General features: G+C 31.6%; 1 long non-coding RNA gene across 1 annotated transcript in view; it reads left to right on the top strand.

Moving 5' to 3' along the window:
• LOC139429122 (uncharacterized) overlaps nucleotides 1-17,591 on the top strand; it is a 228,155-nt gene that overhangs the window by 188,901 nt on the left and 21,663 nt on the right. Inside the window, exons 4-5 of the long non-coding RNA XR_011639829.1 lie at nucleotides 16,796-16,894; nucleotides 16,958-17,055. This is a non-coding gene — a long non-coding RNA (uncharacterized lncRNA). The remainder of the gene's footprint in view (nucleotides 1-16,795; nucleotides 16,895-16,957; nucleotides 17,056-17,591) is intronic.

Raw genomic sequence — 17,591 nt, forward strand, 5'->3', positions numbered from 1 at the left:
TGTTCTTGAATGTCAGGCTTCTAAGTTGCTTGGCACGTGCTATTACTTTCATTTTAACTTTTTTTTTATGAATATCAAATTTCAATTTATTGTCAATAGTACCATTTTTCTACATCCACAGTCAATGTTTGAAGTCTATTGAATGCTAATTTTTAAGGTCGTGTTGTGAATGACTAACACTGTATCATCTGCATACTGCAGCATATAAGCAGAGTTTGTAGGTACTATGGGCATCATATCATGTACGACAATATTAAACAAAGTTGGAGAAAGCGGAGAACCCTGCGGCACTCCTTGTTTTAGATAAAACACATTGGAGGTTGTTTCATTTACCTTGACACTGTTACGGTTGTATTTTTCCTTAATGTTTCATTTGTGCTTTTAACCTTTCCTTTCCCAATTCTTTGTTTTAATTTTATTTTGGGCTAGATGTTTTATTTTGTTATCGAGTATTTTGAGTGGCATAAATTGGGCGATGATTTATTTTGTTTACTTTTTGTTTATTTTCTTGAACTTTTGTTTCATGATTTTCCTTTTTCCTTTTCAATTTATTTTCCCCTAAACTTATTTTACTTTTTCGTTTCCCCTAAAAGATGAGGTTAATTCTTACATATTCTTGCTTGTGCGCAAGTATAATTTTGTTGTGAATTTTTGAGGATATTTATCGTCTGTGTAAGATTTTCTCTTCCTCTTTTCAAGTCAGATCAGTACGTGTACGCACGTAGAGTTAGGATTTTTGGTAAAGCCATTTTGAATTTTTCGCGTGGTGATTAGTTCCTAATCCAAATTTTTGGGATTCATCTGCGTGTTGTGCAATTTTCGGACTGTTCCGGATTAAACCGTATTTTGCTAAGTTTTTCTGACTAAACCTCGAAGATCTGAGGTAAGATATTTTTATTAATTTAAATATATTTTTATATTTTCCCTTACACTTTCATACCTTCATTTATTCAAACATACAACCTTTTACCACCAAATTAATTAAACCATTATCATCATTTTTTTTATATCTTATTTTTCTATCCTTTCTACTCTTTTATATATTTTTTTTCTCTTATTTCCTCGTGTTCATTTAAGGTTTTAATTGAAGAGCATTAATTTTGACAACCTATCTGTAACATTTACGAAACAGAAGTTTGGTTATTTTGTGGGATTTTCAATCCATTTTCGAAGTTCTACCTTTTCGGAGGGGTTCTTCCTTGAGGATTTTGGTCGAAGTTGCGTTGCTAAACTAAGACAAGTCAAATCAAGTCAAGTCAAGTCAAGTCAAGTCTTGTCAAGACAAGGTCCGATCTAAACGTTGTTTTTTTTGTACACCGCTTACCGGTGAACTTTTATTCATTTAATTAATGCAATTGAAATTAATCAGGGGTAATCTTTTCTTTCTCGACGCCACACTGATATCAGGGGTACGGGTCGTGCGCGTAATTCAATTTAAATTTATATTTTTTTTTTGCGTACTTGTTTTGGTCATTTATTTCAACATTTTTTTTGGTACGCCAATAATTCATTTCTTTTTTCGTGTTGCTTCATGCTTGCTGGACAACAACATTGTTACTTATATCACAATAATATTTTTTACTTACCTTATTATTTTTTTTTTTATTTCTTACCATTAAATATTTTTTTTGCAACTTAAAATATCTCGAACTGTTTATTTTTTTGTGTTTTGTTTTTTTTTTGTTTGTGTCTACTTGTGTCGATTGCATCACTTCATAGTTTGTCTACAACGCAGAGTTAACTGTGTGGCGCCTTATAAATGCGTTAGTTATTAAATTGCTAATCGATTGTATTGTTCTTTTTTTTTGTATTCATAAGTCGTCACAATACACAGAGTTCGATTGGTTAAAAAACTGTCAATTAGTGCCACCATGGCTCTAGGAACATTCATTGCTGAGAGCTTATATTCTTATACCCTTTGTGCCATACCGAATCAAAAGCTTTTTTAACTTCCAAGCAAAGAATTGCAGTTTTTTCTTTTTTAAGCTTGCTCATAGATATGTTGGAAGTTAATATTGATAATGGATTAATCGTGGATGCTTTTGGTTTGAAGCCAAATTGATGATTAGGAATGTATCTATCCACAAAATCCCATAACTTCTTTTTTAGCAGTGTTTCAAAGTTTTTCCCAATTACAGGTAGGAGTGTAATCGGTCTATAACCGATAGGAGTTATTATATTTCCACCTTTTTTGGGTATGCAAATTACAATACCCGTTTTCCATTCGTGTGAAAAGAGATGTTTAGAAATACAAAAGTTATACATCTTAATAATAAATTCATGAATTTTTCCATCCAACTGTCTCAACATCTTCCTATTGATATTATCATAACCGGGTGCAGAGATTTTACCCTTTGATATTACTTCCCAGTAATCTACTTCTTTGATCACTAGATCATTGTTGGCTTCCACTGCATTATGTTGAAAATCATCATACCAGCGCTCCACCTCTTGAAGTTTGACATGGTCAAAGCCTGCATCATTCAAAAAGTCAAAACATTTTTGTAAATATTCAGCATGTATTCGGACTAAGTCTTCTTCTGAAGTTTGATGAGTATTGGAAATGGGGTCTGTTAATGTAAAAGAAGTCTGACTTCTGTTGTAATTGGTTTGAGATTATTATGATTAAAATCTCCAATTATTATAGAATTTGGGTACAAAGATGTTTTAATAAAAATTGTTTCATCGATCGCGCTGCTGACATGTATGTAAACTAACAAAATATGCAATTTTTCATTACTCAGAGGAATACTTGTATAAATACACTCATTACGTAAGTTGTTAATTCTTGGAGAGTTTTCTACTTTCATTGCCAGAGATTTTTTAGCCATCGTAACCGCACCTCCGACCACATGATCGTCCAATTGCGGAATCTAATAGTTTGATCTGGTTTGGTTTCCACAAACATAGCACAATCAATATCGTTAACTGTAAATTAAATAAGATTTATTTCGGAAGCTGTTAATGTTAGCATAAATAAATCGTAAAACTCGGGCATTTTGAACACCCATAATAGTGGCTTGTATACCATGTATTCTATGGTCTACCATGATAATGTATATATAATTTGCAGAGAATGATACTATTGTGTCTATTTGATGCTGTTCAATAAAACGTTATTTTAATTTATTGATAATTTCCTGTCTTGTTTTTCCATTGGATGAATTAATTTTTACGGAGTAAGTGTTGATGATATGATCGTGCATAGTGATAGGTTGTAGTATGTATTCTGGTATTTTTGAGATTTTTGTGTACTATTTTTTCAAATTTTTTATTTGCTGTTTTTATATGCGTGTTAGGTATTAGGGATTTTAAATCCTACATCGTGATCGTTTGCTGCTTGTTTTTTTGTTGATCTTGTTTTCGTGGGTGAGTTTTCCTTCGGTCGATCTCGTTTCCTTTGTGTTCGAAACTCGTCCTCCATGTCGTCCGATCCCGAAGCAATAAAGGCGGAATTAAAAGATGTTGCAGTCGACATTTCTCGGTCCCCAAAATCACTACAATATTGTAAACACTTTAGCCAAAATTTATGATAAAAACTGGTGGAATTTCCACTAAAAACAACTCTTTTATGAAGAGACTACAAAACACGAGTGCTCGAAAGGAACTCTGCATTCAGAATAATTTGTTAACGATTATTCTGGAAATTATATTGATAAGACAGTGGATATATAAGTAAATTTCTTTTATCGCCAACCGGCAGTAAAACCATACATTATGCTATCAATTTGAACCCGATACCCACTATACTACCGACCTTTGATACATGTCTTTATCGAACTCACCTGTTACTCGCCTCGCTCGCTCGACTCGCAAACTCAGACTCGTTCGATAAAGCATCACTTTGCCGACTTGGTACATAAACAACTATTAATTGCATTCATAAGTTTGCAAACGTAACACAAGTAATTCTACCGACACGCCTAAGCATTGTACGAAAGAAGTTAAAGAAGTAATTACTAATATTGAATACAACAAATTTTTAAACAATACGTTTTATTTTTCTACATAATCTCGTACAGTTGCAGTTGTTTGAGTAGGTTCTGAATGAATTGCAATACGTATATTATGTGCCGATTTTACAATACTACTGCTGTACTATTGCTAGGGCCACGAAGCATCTTCTACACTGCAAGTGTTGGTGTTATCATCGACGACACTGCCACCGCAACAAAACTTTTAAACAACTTTTAAATTTACTTACATCATAGTTAAATGAAATCGGGGCAGTTGAAATACATCAAAACAATTCTTGACTACTCATTAGGACCAAAACAGAGAAAGTCAATTGAACATTACAAGATGGATGAAGAGTTAAGAACTTAAAACGTGTATGAAACGATAAATGCGTCGAAAAACAATTTTTTTGAACCGGTTTAAACAACTTTGCGTCGATATTCTGGATGTAGCATTGTGTGAAAGTATTACCGATAAAACATGACGAAACCATTCTTCCTAATGTTGCTTGTTCCTTTTGTGGTGGTAATCAGTTTTCGCTTTCTTTTTTTCACCTGTGAAACACGTAAGGCAACCTTCCAAAAATCCTTTTTCGCTTCCTATGTGTAGAATAATAAGTTTTTGGCCAGAGCCAGATGGTCGTACAATTCCTTCTCTATAACCGTTTATTTCTTGTATTCCTACGTGGTAATGATCGAATGTGTCCACGGTTTCTGGAGATGCTTTTTCGACCGATCCAAACTTTTTCGAATGATTAGCGCCACACCACGTTTTGTCCGTGTAATAAATTTTCCATCCTCCATTTCTAAACTTTTCCATATTCAATAAAAAATCTTACCTTTGAGATGACATTTTTTTCATGAGCTCCATTAGAATTGGTTTGTTATTTAATTTAGAAATTTAAAAAAAAAAGTAAAAATTAAAAAAAAAATTTAACGAGAAATGTAACTTTAACCATCTGAATAGTGTACTCTCCGAAAATGTAGGAATATCGGAAACTTCGGTGGTAATTGTTAAAAAAGTTATCTTACAATAGGAAACTTTTTGTCCATGTAAAAGTTGAATATCATGCGTCACCTTGCAAGAAATCGTCACAATCGATGTTTTTGCGACCAGATCTTTCTTTAGGAGCTTCTATATTTCCATATTCAAAGCATTCTTTGTTTATATTTTTAATAGTTCTTTCCGAATATCCAACAGCTTGTGCAGTTCGTGAACAACGGCATTCACATTTATAGGTTCACCTTTACCTTTTTCTTGTTGAAAAAAATTTCTTACATTAGTAATTACTTCTTTGACGTCTTTCGTGCAATGCTTAGGCTTGTCGCTAGGATTACTTGTATTACTTTTCGATGACAATGGCGCAAAGTCATGCAATTAAAAGAAATTTACTTATATATCCACTGTCTTATCAATATAATTTCCAGAATAATCGTCAACAAATCAACAATAAAGCCACACAACGAGACCTTGACAAATATATTGTATAAAAATTTGTTGTTGTTTGTGAAAAACCGTATATAAACTTACGAATAGCAACAGTGATACCGCTAATCTACAAACAATAAATTGTTGTAGTTACTAGTAAAAAATAGTGTGACTCATTTGTAAGAGTTGTAGGGCATATTATGTGCTACCAACTCATCTGGAATTCCCAGAGTCGAAAAGATTATTTTTAAATTATCTATTATGCTTTCCGATGTTTTCGTTATTAATGGAACTACTTTCAACCACTTAGAATAATAATCAATCAGTACAAAATAACTTTTATTTCCAAATTCTAACTTCCAACTTTTTTGAATGGACGATTTGGTCCAGAATCTTTGATTAGTCATAACATTGACTAATCAAAGATTCTTTTATATTATTAGGTTTATATTTTTCACAAATCCTACACGACAATGTAAATTGTTCTGTCATGGTTCATGTTAGGCCAAAAAAATAATTCCTTTGCTTTTAATCTTGTTTTCGTTATACCAAAGTGTGGTGAAACAGTTATTTCATATCGATAAATACAATATGGTTTAAAGCCTTCATTCAATTTAATATATTCCCTTGGCCAACCTTCCATCACATACTTGATTAGTTGTAGCAAAGAGATGTCATTTTTTGTTTCGTTTTTAAATTGTTACCATCTTTTAGCCTTTATGCTTAAATTTGCTTCAATACTATGCTCTATTTCAGTCATAGTTAAGTCATCAGAAACTGATTCTCTCATAAATGATTTTGGTAACAAATCCGCCAGAAACAACTTTTTTTCCAAAAGAGAGTGTTCTAAATTTAAATTATATCTTAATAATTTGTAGCCTCGGTGATGGTATTTTATCTATTTCATTTTTCATGATTCCTAATAAAGGTTTATGATTTGTTACAACTCTAACTTTGCGACCATGAATATAACCATGAAATTTGTCACATGCAAAAGAAATTGCAAGAAATTCTTTCTCACATTGTGCATATCTTTTTTAAGTAAATATAAATTGGCCGATCTTCTTGCATAGAGATGAGACAACAACCTAAACCATCTTTTGATGCATCTGTGTGTAGCATGTAGGTGAATCACAAATGATAGTTCAGGTGAGTGGTACAACCACTCTCTGGTTTGATAAATATATTCTAAACCACAGGAATGCTAAATATATTAATTACAAGCCTAAAAATATAAAGGAAAAAAACAGAAAAAAAAACATAATATAAGTAATAATTAGAGCTCGGATTTTTATGCAGTCAAATTATAGGAAATATGCGCATAAATATCCAAGCTTTTTATTCAAAATATGCAAACATATACCTTTCTTATAGTTGTTATCAATCTATTTCTATTACATTTTTGTATATGTTGTGCACTTTTCACATGTTGTTCTGTTTATTTTCTTCTTCTCACACGTTATTTTAAAAAGAATAATTAAAAATGTTAGCCATAGATACTCTAACAAATGAAAATTTAATTCTGAGACTATAAAACAGATTCGTATCTTTCATTGTCGATTGTCTAGAAACATATGTAAAAACATATTCCAAGAAGATGGGACATCAAATTTAATATAGTTTTATTTAGTTTTAATTTAACAGTTTTCCATTTTTTTTAACTCCTAGTGTAAAAGTCTATGAGAAATTTCGGAACAAACCATTGGCAACTCCTCTGAAAACTCTAATTTTTAACTTAATTCTTTGGCTAAAACGCTACGACATAATTTTTAAAAAAATATTTGCAACTTTGGTACAAGTTTTACAAAATAATTCCTCATTATTTAAATTTAGTTCGAGATAACTTTTTATTCACTGGGACATAAGACACGATATCAGTTTAGGCATTGTTGTTATAGATTGACAGATGTTGGTAGATTAATGTTCACTCACACTGAACACAGTGACAGTAACTATGGTTGGGGATTTCCTTAAACTTAAAGTCAACAGCGCTAGGGATTCCCCGCATGTTTCTGTGAATCGTTGTAAACAAGAATCCAACCCGCAATCAAAAAATATCCTGTATTGTGCTTTAAACTAAAAGGTATGTTCGCATATTTAAAAATCACGCAGTCAGTATATTTATTTTATTAAGCAACAAGAAACAAATCTAGTAAAATAACAAAATATGCGCAAATATGCAGTAAAAGGCCAATATATGCAACAATCAAAAAAATTGTAAAAATATGCAAAATATGCAACTTTTTTATTGTACCATCTGCCTTATTTTTATGTAATTCGCCCAAAAACCAATTTCGAAAAAATATTCCAGAAAATAAAGACGATGCATTTTGCATAAAATCCGAGCCCTAGTAATAATATTCAATAATGTATGCATGTGCTTAAAATTACAAAGCGCTCATTATTATTAAGACTGCTCCTCAAACAAATTCCGAAATATGGCGCGCCTGAACGCCGCTGCACTCAAACCCCGCAAATTATCCGGAACGGAACCATAAAGCGAATAAATATTATAAGTAAAAGATCTTTCAAAAAAAGTGGTAGAATGAGCCGGTGGAACGATTAAATTTCGGTACCGGATATTGACGGAATCAATGCATGTTACCACAAAATCTAATCTTCCTCAGCAAATATGGCGGATTACCGGTACTCAGCAATCGATGAAAGAAACAGAGGGATGAAAGCAAATAACGACCACGCATATTTAACCAATTTAGGTCTACTAAACGATAGGAGACTCCATCACATTTACGAATGACGTAAATAAATCTAATGCAATCTAATTTCAGGGCTCTGGTTTTCTTCAATTTATCTGCCTGTTGAATTTTCATGTAATCTTGCCCTTTGGAATCTGTTGTCCCTTGAAATCTCTTGAATTTACATCCTGTCTTTTGAAAATGGCTCATTATCCTACAGTGATTACACTTCTTTCCGTATGCCTTGCACTGGATCTTCTTTTTTCTTCTTAATTTCTTCTACTTTAATATTTTTATTTTATAATTCAGCTAACTCCTTGCTGAATGGTTACATCAATAGCTTGTTGCAAGGTTAGGATTGTTGTTGTTCTTCAAATTCACAAGAACTTGCCAATCTTTTCAAGTCAGTAACAAAATGATTAACCGACTCACATTCATGTTGTTTTCGTTTAAAGAATTTAAATCTTTCATATATTATATTTTTCTTCGGATTACAATACCGGGTATCGCGTTAAGTAATAACAACCAGGGAAAATATGACAAAACACTAAATGCCATAGGGCTGAGACAAAAGCTGAGTTCAAAAGTAGATTAAATAAATGCATCGAGGTTTATAGAAGGCATTTCAAACATTTAAGAGCTATTTTTACCAAAAATTTAAGTAATTCTAATTGTTTTGGTTTATTTTGTTTTATTATCAGTTGGTTTTTAAACACGACTCAAGAGCAGTTTTAAATCAGTTATAAGCTTAGATAAAGTGTGAAGGAAGGTTATAGGTTCTAGGTAATAACATTTTTGTGCTCTCTTATTTGTTTGCTAAGGTAACTTGATCCGATTAACATATATGAATTTTTAACATTTTCTTCTATAATTCGAGAACGGATGGAAATAGCGAGATGCGGTTTTCACTAATATTTAGGAAATTTTATGGTGACTAAGGGTCTGTGAAGTAAATAGTACCGTTCCGTTTAACTTTTTTTCAAAAATCACACAAATATGTAATCGCTGCAGATAACGCCCTCAAGCTTATTTGTTTTAAACCAAACGGTCTTACTGAAAATATCTTTTAAGGGGTAACACCACTGTAGAATTAAAAAAAAATCAATTTTTTTTTATTGGCCTTAAAAATTCTTGACACCTTATTATTTATTATTTACCATTTATTACCACAGACAAAAATATAAAACTACATAAGATACACTTAACTTAAACAGTATGAGCAAATGGATCATTTTATCGCACAAGCGATTTCTGCCAAATGATCCAACAGAACAAACAAAAATAAAAATAATATTTACTGAATATGACAAGTAGTGATAATTAGATATTATTAACCAAAGTTATCTTATTTATTAATTATCTTATTCACCAAATAAGATTAAACAAGAAAAGAAAAACAAAGAGAAAAATAAAGAAAAGACACGAAAAGAGAGATAGAGAGCGGCTAAAAGAAACTAAAAGAATCTGCCAGATATCAGTTGCCAACAAGTGAGAGCAGTTTAAGAGAGGAAAAAGAGAAAGACAAAGAACAAAGAATCAGGAAACAGCCAGTTGAAGGGCAAGCAAGTGGCTCTTTAAAACATGTCTAAAATTAGTAATTCTAGAAATATTACGAATTTCAGAAGGCAGTCCATTCCACAGCGCAATCGACTGTACTGTAAATGATCTATGATAAATTTCAGTGCTATGAACGGGAAATGTAAGAATAGTATCAGAACGTGAACGAGTAGCAAGCTCATGAGTTGATAATTGCTGGAACCTATCTGATAAGTACTTTGGGGTGCAGTTGTGAAGGATTTTAAATAAAATGGTTAATAAACGAAAGGATCTACGTCTCTCACAGGTTAACATCTGAATGTATTTGCGATACGGCGTTACATGCTCAAATCTATTTAGGTCAAATATGAACCGGATACAATTATTTTGTAGCCGCTGCAATTTACTCAGAAGAGTCACCGAGAGATCGGGATAAACCGCGTCCGCATAGTCGAAGTGAGGAAATATAAGAGAGTAACAAAGATTACGACGCACCACAGGAGGAAGAGAGTAGCGAAGTCTTTTTAAAGAGTGGAAGCAAGCATAGACTTTTCTGCAAACATGTTGAATTTGCGGTTTCCAAGACAGCAGAATCCATAAGGACTCCAAGATTTTTAACGGTGTTAGAAAACCGTATGACATTACTGTCCAGCATCAGATCACTGCAGGCAGATGGATTAATCTTACCAAGTAATTGACGAGTTCCAAACACAATAGCTTGCGTTTTAAGTGAGTTCAACTTAAGTCCGTATCTCCGAGACCAGTTCAAGACGTTAGATAGATCGTTATTAAGTCGCACAATAGCTGCCGGAAATTCAGCAACAGTAGTAGTAGTATATACCTGGAGGTCGTCAGCATACAAATGATAATTACACGAGATATAATTAGTAACACTATTAACGAACAAAGAAAAAAGTTACTTCTTATAGAATAAGAAGAAAAATATTGTATATTTGTACACAATATTACATTATTACACTGATTATATACCAATCAGGAACACTCCGTAACTACATACAGCATTTGAATCATCTTAGAATAGCGTCAGCACGTGTACACGAAGGACGTGAATATTTCGTAGACTAAAAAATGAGAACATATATAGTATTATTCTCCTAAAACTGTTAATAACAAAATGACAAAGAAGCGCTTTATTTTAGATTTCTACAGTGGTTTTACCCCTTAAAAGAGCATAAAATGCTCTTTCAAACAAGACCAAAAATATTCAAATCGGTTGAATGGTCCAGGAGAATTGTACTGATTCTCAGCAATATCGCTAATTTTTCTTCATCAGATTTATCACTTTTATCCGATGCCGTCAAAAAGATTACCAAACCTTATAGGAAATTTTTAATGTTTTCTGACACATTTTCCATAAATGACATCCCCATCGGTCGCTTAAACATCATGTCCGTCATGTCGTTTTTTCTATTTTATTTTATTTCTTTTTTTTAACCTCACTTTTAGGTTTTTGTTTTCATCGTGCCCCTTCTTGTCGCTTTATTTCTTCTTTCCTTATGACTCACTAACACTTCGCAGCGCCATGTGTTATGATTTTGGTATTAATGAGACCATGGAATTAGGCTAAGAAGTAAGAAGTTTAAAGAAAAATGTGTAGTATAATTTACCTAATTCCATTATGAAAATTAAATTTTACATATCTTTCTGACGTTATGTAACGTCACTTTTTTTATAACTAGTGATGTAATGAATTCCATTACCTAACTACAAATTGATAAATTGACATCTGTCACTAATAGAATAAGTCAAGTTTTGAACAAAAATTGTTTTTTCAATGGAACTAGATAAAATTTTCTAATTAACATGTTATGAAACGGCAAATTTTGTTTAACTCACGTAATTTGCAAAACTCACCCGCTTCGCTCGCTCGTTTTGGCAAATATTACGTTCGTCCAACAAAATTAATCTTTTCATAACTGGTTACGTAAGTAACTGTTGTCATTATTGCACTTAATATTACATTCTGTCTATGTTTGTCAGTTTTTTTTTGTTCTTTCTGTTATTGTTTGATTAATATTTTATAATATAAAATTATTTTCCTTGATAAACATCATAATCGATAAATTTCATACAATTATGAGATTTAAGAAAGTGTAAGTAATGGAATATGCTATTGTTCTGCCATTTAATCTTACTCTGTATTTCTATAATTTTTTGATTAAGTATATATAAAAAATAATATTTTGCTAAATTTCAAAATACAAATATTCGTTTAATGAAACCTTAATTAATATTTTAATAACTCATTATTTGTGTTCATGTTTTAAGTCGGTTTGCCTATTAAATTAATTACTACTCGTTGTGCAATCTTTAGTAAGTGTTTATAGTAAGAGTTTGTTCCCTAGTATAGTTTAGTGCATTTCCTTCAAACAGAATACTGAATAAAAAGGAGATTTATTGTTTAATAAATGCTAATACTACTAATTAAAGTTAAACAGTACTAATTAAAGTACTGATTTACAATTTAGAGACAAACAAAAAAGAAAGAAGAAAAATTATCTACAATAATGGGATATTTTATTACACATTCTTCTTAAAATTCTAAATATCAGGAAAACTACTATATGACATAGTTATCATTAATTAAAGGAAACTTGCTAGGCAATAGCAAGCGAAACTATAGGGAATATCGAAAAGCTAAATCATGACACTCATTAAGAACACATCATTCTACCACCAGTTTAAATTTGAGAAAAGAAAATCGCAAAGTGGATAAAGTTGCCGGAACCCTCAAAAATCGGGTACTTTTTTCATTTACCTCGCGATAAAAAGAAAACCGTGGAGACGAAAATTTTCAAATTCACGCATGTTTAGTAATTAAACAAACTTTATCGTAATTTTTGTTTTTATCCAGCGGTTGCAAAGATATCGACCTCGAAAGTGAGGGGGCTTGACATAAACTGACACGGAATGTGTAAAGTGTGCATCCTTTACGCGAGTTAGATTTTGCAGCTGATCTTGCATCTCATAAATGTCGGTAATAACAACATTTGAAAGAGGAACAAAAGTTAAATTTTTGTTTCTTAGCTTTTTATTACAATTTTCAGTTACTTTCGTTATTACCAATTATAATATTCATTTACATATACGTATTAATTTACAAGTTTCGTTAGATTAAAGATATAACTTATTGAGGTAATGCCAAATAATAACCTTGAGGAACAATTTCAACGAAAATGTTACTAACTTGAATAGACAATGGGTAAAGTTGATAGTATTTATGTTCTATTAATGATTGAATTACCCAATTATTTCGTTAATTTTCAATGTTGATTAAAATTTTGTTTCAGAATTTTTCATAATTATAAAAATACTTAAAAAAATTATTTTTCAGCAAAATACTGAAAAGACTGATGATATTAGTATCCCCCCAACCATTGTCGCTCAGCTGCTCAGGAGACAGGTAATGGACGTAAACGTTCTCTGCGAAAATATTATTAAGAATGGGTTAGGTTGCATCTTAGCCCATTCTGTTGGACCAAGTGGAAAAAAACTTCAAACAATTGCATTCTCCGATATGTACTTAAGAAGATCTCCTCGGCACACTATTTTGTGTGTTGTTCCCGCTCGTACTCTGCCAGCTTGGAAGACGGAATACCTTAAGTGGTGTTCCACCGTAAACGGCAACGGTATTGGTGGCGCTGCAAATATTCACATTTTAAACGCAGCGAAATTATTTCGAACATTTGAGAAGAGGAGACAAGTTTTGAATAAATGGAAGTCAAACGGGGGAGTATTAATTATGAGCTACGAAATGTATAGAACCATCGTAATATGTGCCGATGACGATGACTTCAAGATCTATGCCCGCCACTGCTTAGTCGATCCAGGACCAGACGTTATAATTTGCGACAATGGACACCGAATCGCGAATCGAAACTCTACTATTTTTAAGGTATTGGGTGACGTTCGAACCAGGAAGCGGATTGTTCTAAGCGACAAACCGCATGAAAGAAATCGGGCAGATTACTGGCCTATGATCGAATTTGCCAGACCAGAATATCTACCCGATTTTGTGGAAACAGAATAATCATTTAGGTGTCGTGGTGCAGTAGAAGATAAAAATTCCATGCGATGTAATGAACTCCCCTTTTATATATAAATTGATCTGTATAATGATCATCAGCCTATGATCGAATTTATCAGACTAAAATTCCTATCCGATTTTGTGGAAACTGAATGAAAAAGAACCATTTAAGCACCTTTAATGTGAATATAGTAGTACCGGAGACACGTTACTGGAATCATGTATAATTATAAAAAACTTTTCCTTCCTTTTTGTTTATTTGCACTTTTCGATGATATTTTTCTTTTGTACCGATATCGCTGTTATACCAATATCAGGATGGGACTTCTATTTTAAAACCACAATTCCTAATAAGTGTTGACTAAATAACTGTTTCTTAGTGGAAAAGAGTCAATATTTTCGAAATATATTACAACTAAACTCTGAAAATATGTTTTATAACATTTTCTATATAATGAAACTGTTGAATGATGTTACGTTTCTTTAATGTTATCAGCCAGAAAATATTAACAATGCACCCAGTTCTGAAGAGTTCATCTAAAAATCGTAATATAATAATGTAAAGAAGAAATTAAAATTTGTTTGTACGTTTTATTTGAAAAGTATTGCATAAAATAATTAATAGAAAACAAACTAAATAATAAAAAAATTTCATTTGATGTTTTGAAACTACTCTTACTACTGAATTTGTAACTCCTTAAATAAAATATTTTATTCTTTGTCATTTTCTAATAACAAACACTACAAAGTTTTTGCGGGCATTTTTTAGCTGCCTATTCACTTGAAGATGCTGTTTTGCCTTTAATTTTGTAGTTATGAAGAGCATGCTCGATCTAGGATTTGAATTTTAATATCCAAAGATATTGCATTCCTGTTATTTTTTGCTGTAGATGACATTGCGTAAAGGCCATCGAAAATTAAAAGAAAAACCTTACCGCATAATGGTTTTTGTTCAATTTATTAAATTTTCTTTCTACTTTCGTCATTAGCAATACCAATATCACAGTAAAGAACCTTTCATGTCAATTACTAAACTATAAATGGAAACAAAGCGTTTTTAGCATAATATTGAGAATCCCCCACTACGGCATTGAAAATTGAAACCTTTTTTGTCAGAGTAGTGTTACATAAAAAAAGATCGTGAACATCAGAACTGGGTGTACATGAAAAGAAAAGTTAATTAAAAGCAAAAAGTTAAATGTATTCTCTAAAATTTATAATTACTGTGTTTATCTTAATTTTTGTCTTTTCCACACAAAATCTACAATCTGAGTTTTCCTGACGATGTCCGCTAACAAAAGGCTGTGATCAATAAACGCAAGTTATTTTATTTATTAACAGTCTTTAGTCAATTACTAATTTCTTGTTGATTCTTGATCACCATAAAGTAAAGCGTTTTTCCTACTATGTGCACATTGTGAGGTCGAAAGTGGTAATTCAACATAACATGACAATGTTAAGCAGAAATGTCGTCCATACTTAAAACATACAATTGGCTGAACAATTTCTGTCAATGGACCATGATCAGCGATGATAGTTCGCGAAAAAGAAAATTGAATAACTAGAACCACTTGGCAGAACAGAGAACGAATTTATGTCGAAGAACGTCAACACTGTCTCCTAAATTTGCAGCTCAGAGTTACTAGGTTAGTAAATTATTCTTTTTTTATTTCTCCATTTTCATCAATGTGCATTTTAGATTTAAATAAATATTTTGGTTCATTTACTATTATTGATATTTTATTTTCAAAAAATCAACATAATATATTTCGACTAAGGTTTAGTCATCTTCAGAGGCTCTGTAATATTAAAAAAAAATAAAAATATACATATATTATACATAATACATGTATATTTTTATTTTTTTTGTATTCTATTTAAGATTAAACAAAGCAAGAGACAAAAAGTACCATTAAAGAATGACCTTTACAACTCATATTTTTTTATGTTATTTAACGCTTTCAAACATCAAACATATAATCATCAAATACATATTTTTTTAACTTAATATTCCATGGTGTTCTTATAAACTATTCAGAGGGGTTGTGAATTTCATCCCCTTAGAGGACGCTAGTGAAGCTTAAGGTATGCTTGGAAATAAGGTGTTAACCAGTAGTAAATACATACAAATTTTCATATTCTTGAGTGTACTTATAGCCGAAATAAGAAATAAAATGTAAATTTTTGGCTTAACTTTGATCGCTCATAGCTCGAAAACAAAAAAGTTACGGCCCTATGTTTATATAAAAAACTTGTGTTATTTTGGCAAGTACTACATCGTAGTAAAGTTTCCCGATTAAAATCTGAACCAGCCTGTGCAAAAATTTAATGTAATTTTTCATACTAGCCGAAAAGCAGTATTCAAGAACATATTTTGATGTAACGGATACCCCCGCCCCGTATTAGTCCGTTTTATCGAGATTTTACTGTGTTTTAATTTGAAAGTATTAGCGCTTTGAATTATGTTAACGAGGAAAGAAAATCTTGCATTGCTTAATCTTAAATAGAATAATATGCATAATATATGGATAATTTTATTTTTTTCTATTATTATAGAATTATAGAGCTTCTGAACATGACTAATCCTTAGTCGAAACATGTAAGGCCCATTTTTTTAACTAAAATTTTTATTTAAATCTAAATTTCTTTTTTTTTAATTTTTTTATAAGTTGTGTATTTTCTTTGGATATTGTAAATATTCATAACTCTTGATATTTTGTCCCTCTAAAGCCTAACTAACAGCCCCTTACCAAATCTGTAGATGCATATTGCCAGAGTGTTGTTGTTTCTAAACGATTGTAAATGCAGTGTGCAGCGAAATTATGGAACATATTCAATAAAATTATAACATTCTATATTTAACTTAATTGAGCAATAATAATTATAAGACAATAGCGCAACAACAAATTTTTAAAAATAACAATAAACATGTACTGCGCTTAACTTAACAATTAATAATTTATCAATAAATAAATCACAAATTCAATCTCATCTTTTTTCAAGGTTAACACTATCGTAAACTAATATATTTGTCCGAATATTAATTCTTTGTTAAAGTTACGTCCAATCAAAGTAGGTGCCATCGTTTACAAATTACTCTTTAATAATATGCCTTATTTTTCTTTTTTAGGGGAAAGGCTACAAAATCGTCGAATATTTTCTTTGCTACCATATCGGGACGTCCCTTACATACTGTATAGATTTTGAGCGAAAAGTATTTTGGTTTAAGGTAAGTCCGTCTATTGCTGTTGATTACAGTAAACTTCTAATTCCTCAACATGTTACTTTACAGTTGCCGTAACGATGATAATCTCGTACAAAAATCAAGATTTCCACCACAGATATCATCTAAGATCATTGCCGCCAAGTAAAGGATTTGATACCCGAAAGGTTGGTAGCCTGTTGATAGATCATTGTTCGCCAAATAGTCAGCAACACTCTGTTTTATTTGGTTTCATTACACGCAACGTCCGTTGAGTAAACATACTGTATAAGGTTATCCAACTCCCTATGGGAGAGAATAATCCTTGCTGTGACGCCATTGGAAGAATTGACATTTCTATGTTTTTATTTATACAGTGAATTTCACTTAAGATGCAATACTCAAAAATATATTTCCATAGAAACCAGGGCATACTTACTTACTTTCTTCCACATAAAATGCAACATGTTAATATAATTTAACATTACAGTAAAACCTTGATATAGTTCAATAAGAATATACAATAATTTAGAGCTGAACAACAAATAAAACTAGACTAACACTAGCACTAGAACTAACACTAGACCGAGAACTAGAAATATTCAGTTTAGCCGTACCTCTCTTAAGCCGGCTAAACCCGAATGTTTCTAGTTCTAAGTCTAGTTAGTGTTAGTTCTAGTTTTAATTGTTATTCAGCGTTAGATTGTGGTATATGATTATGGAA

This window comes from Onthophagus taurus, chromosome 2, assembly GCF_036711975.1.
Source record: "Onthophagus taurus isolate NC chromosome 2, IU_Otau_3.0, whole genome shotgun sequence".
NCBI lineage: Eukaryota > Metazoa > Arthropoda > Insecta > Coleoptera > Scarabaeidae > Onthophagus > Onthophagus taurus.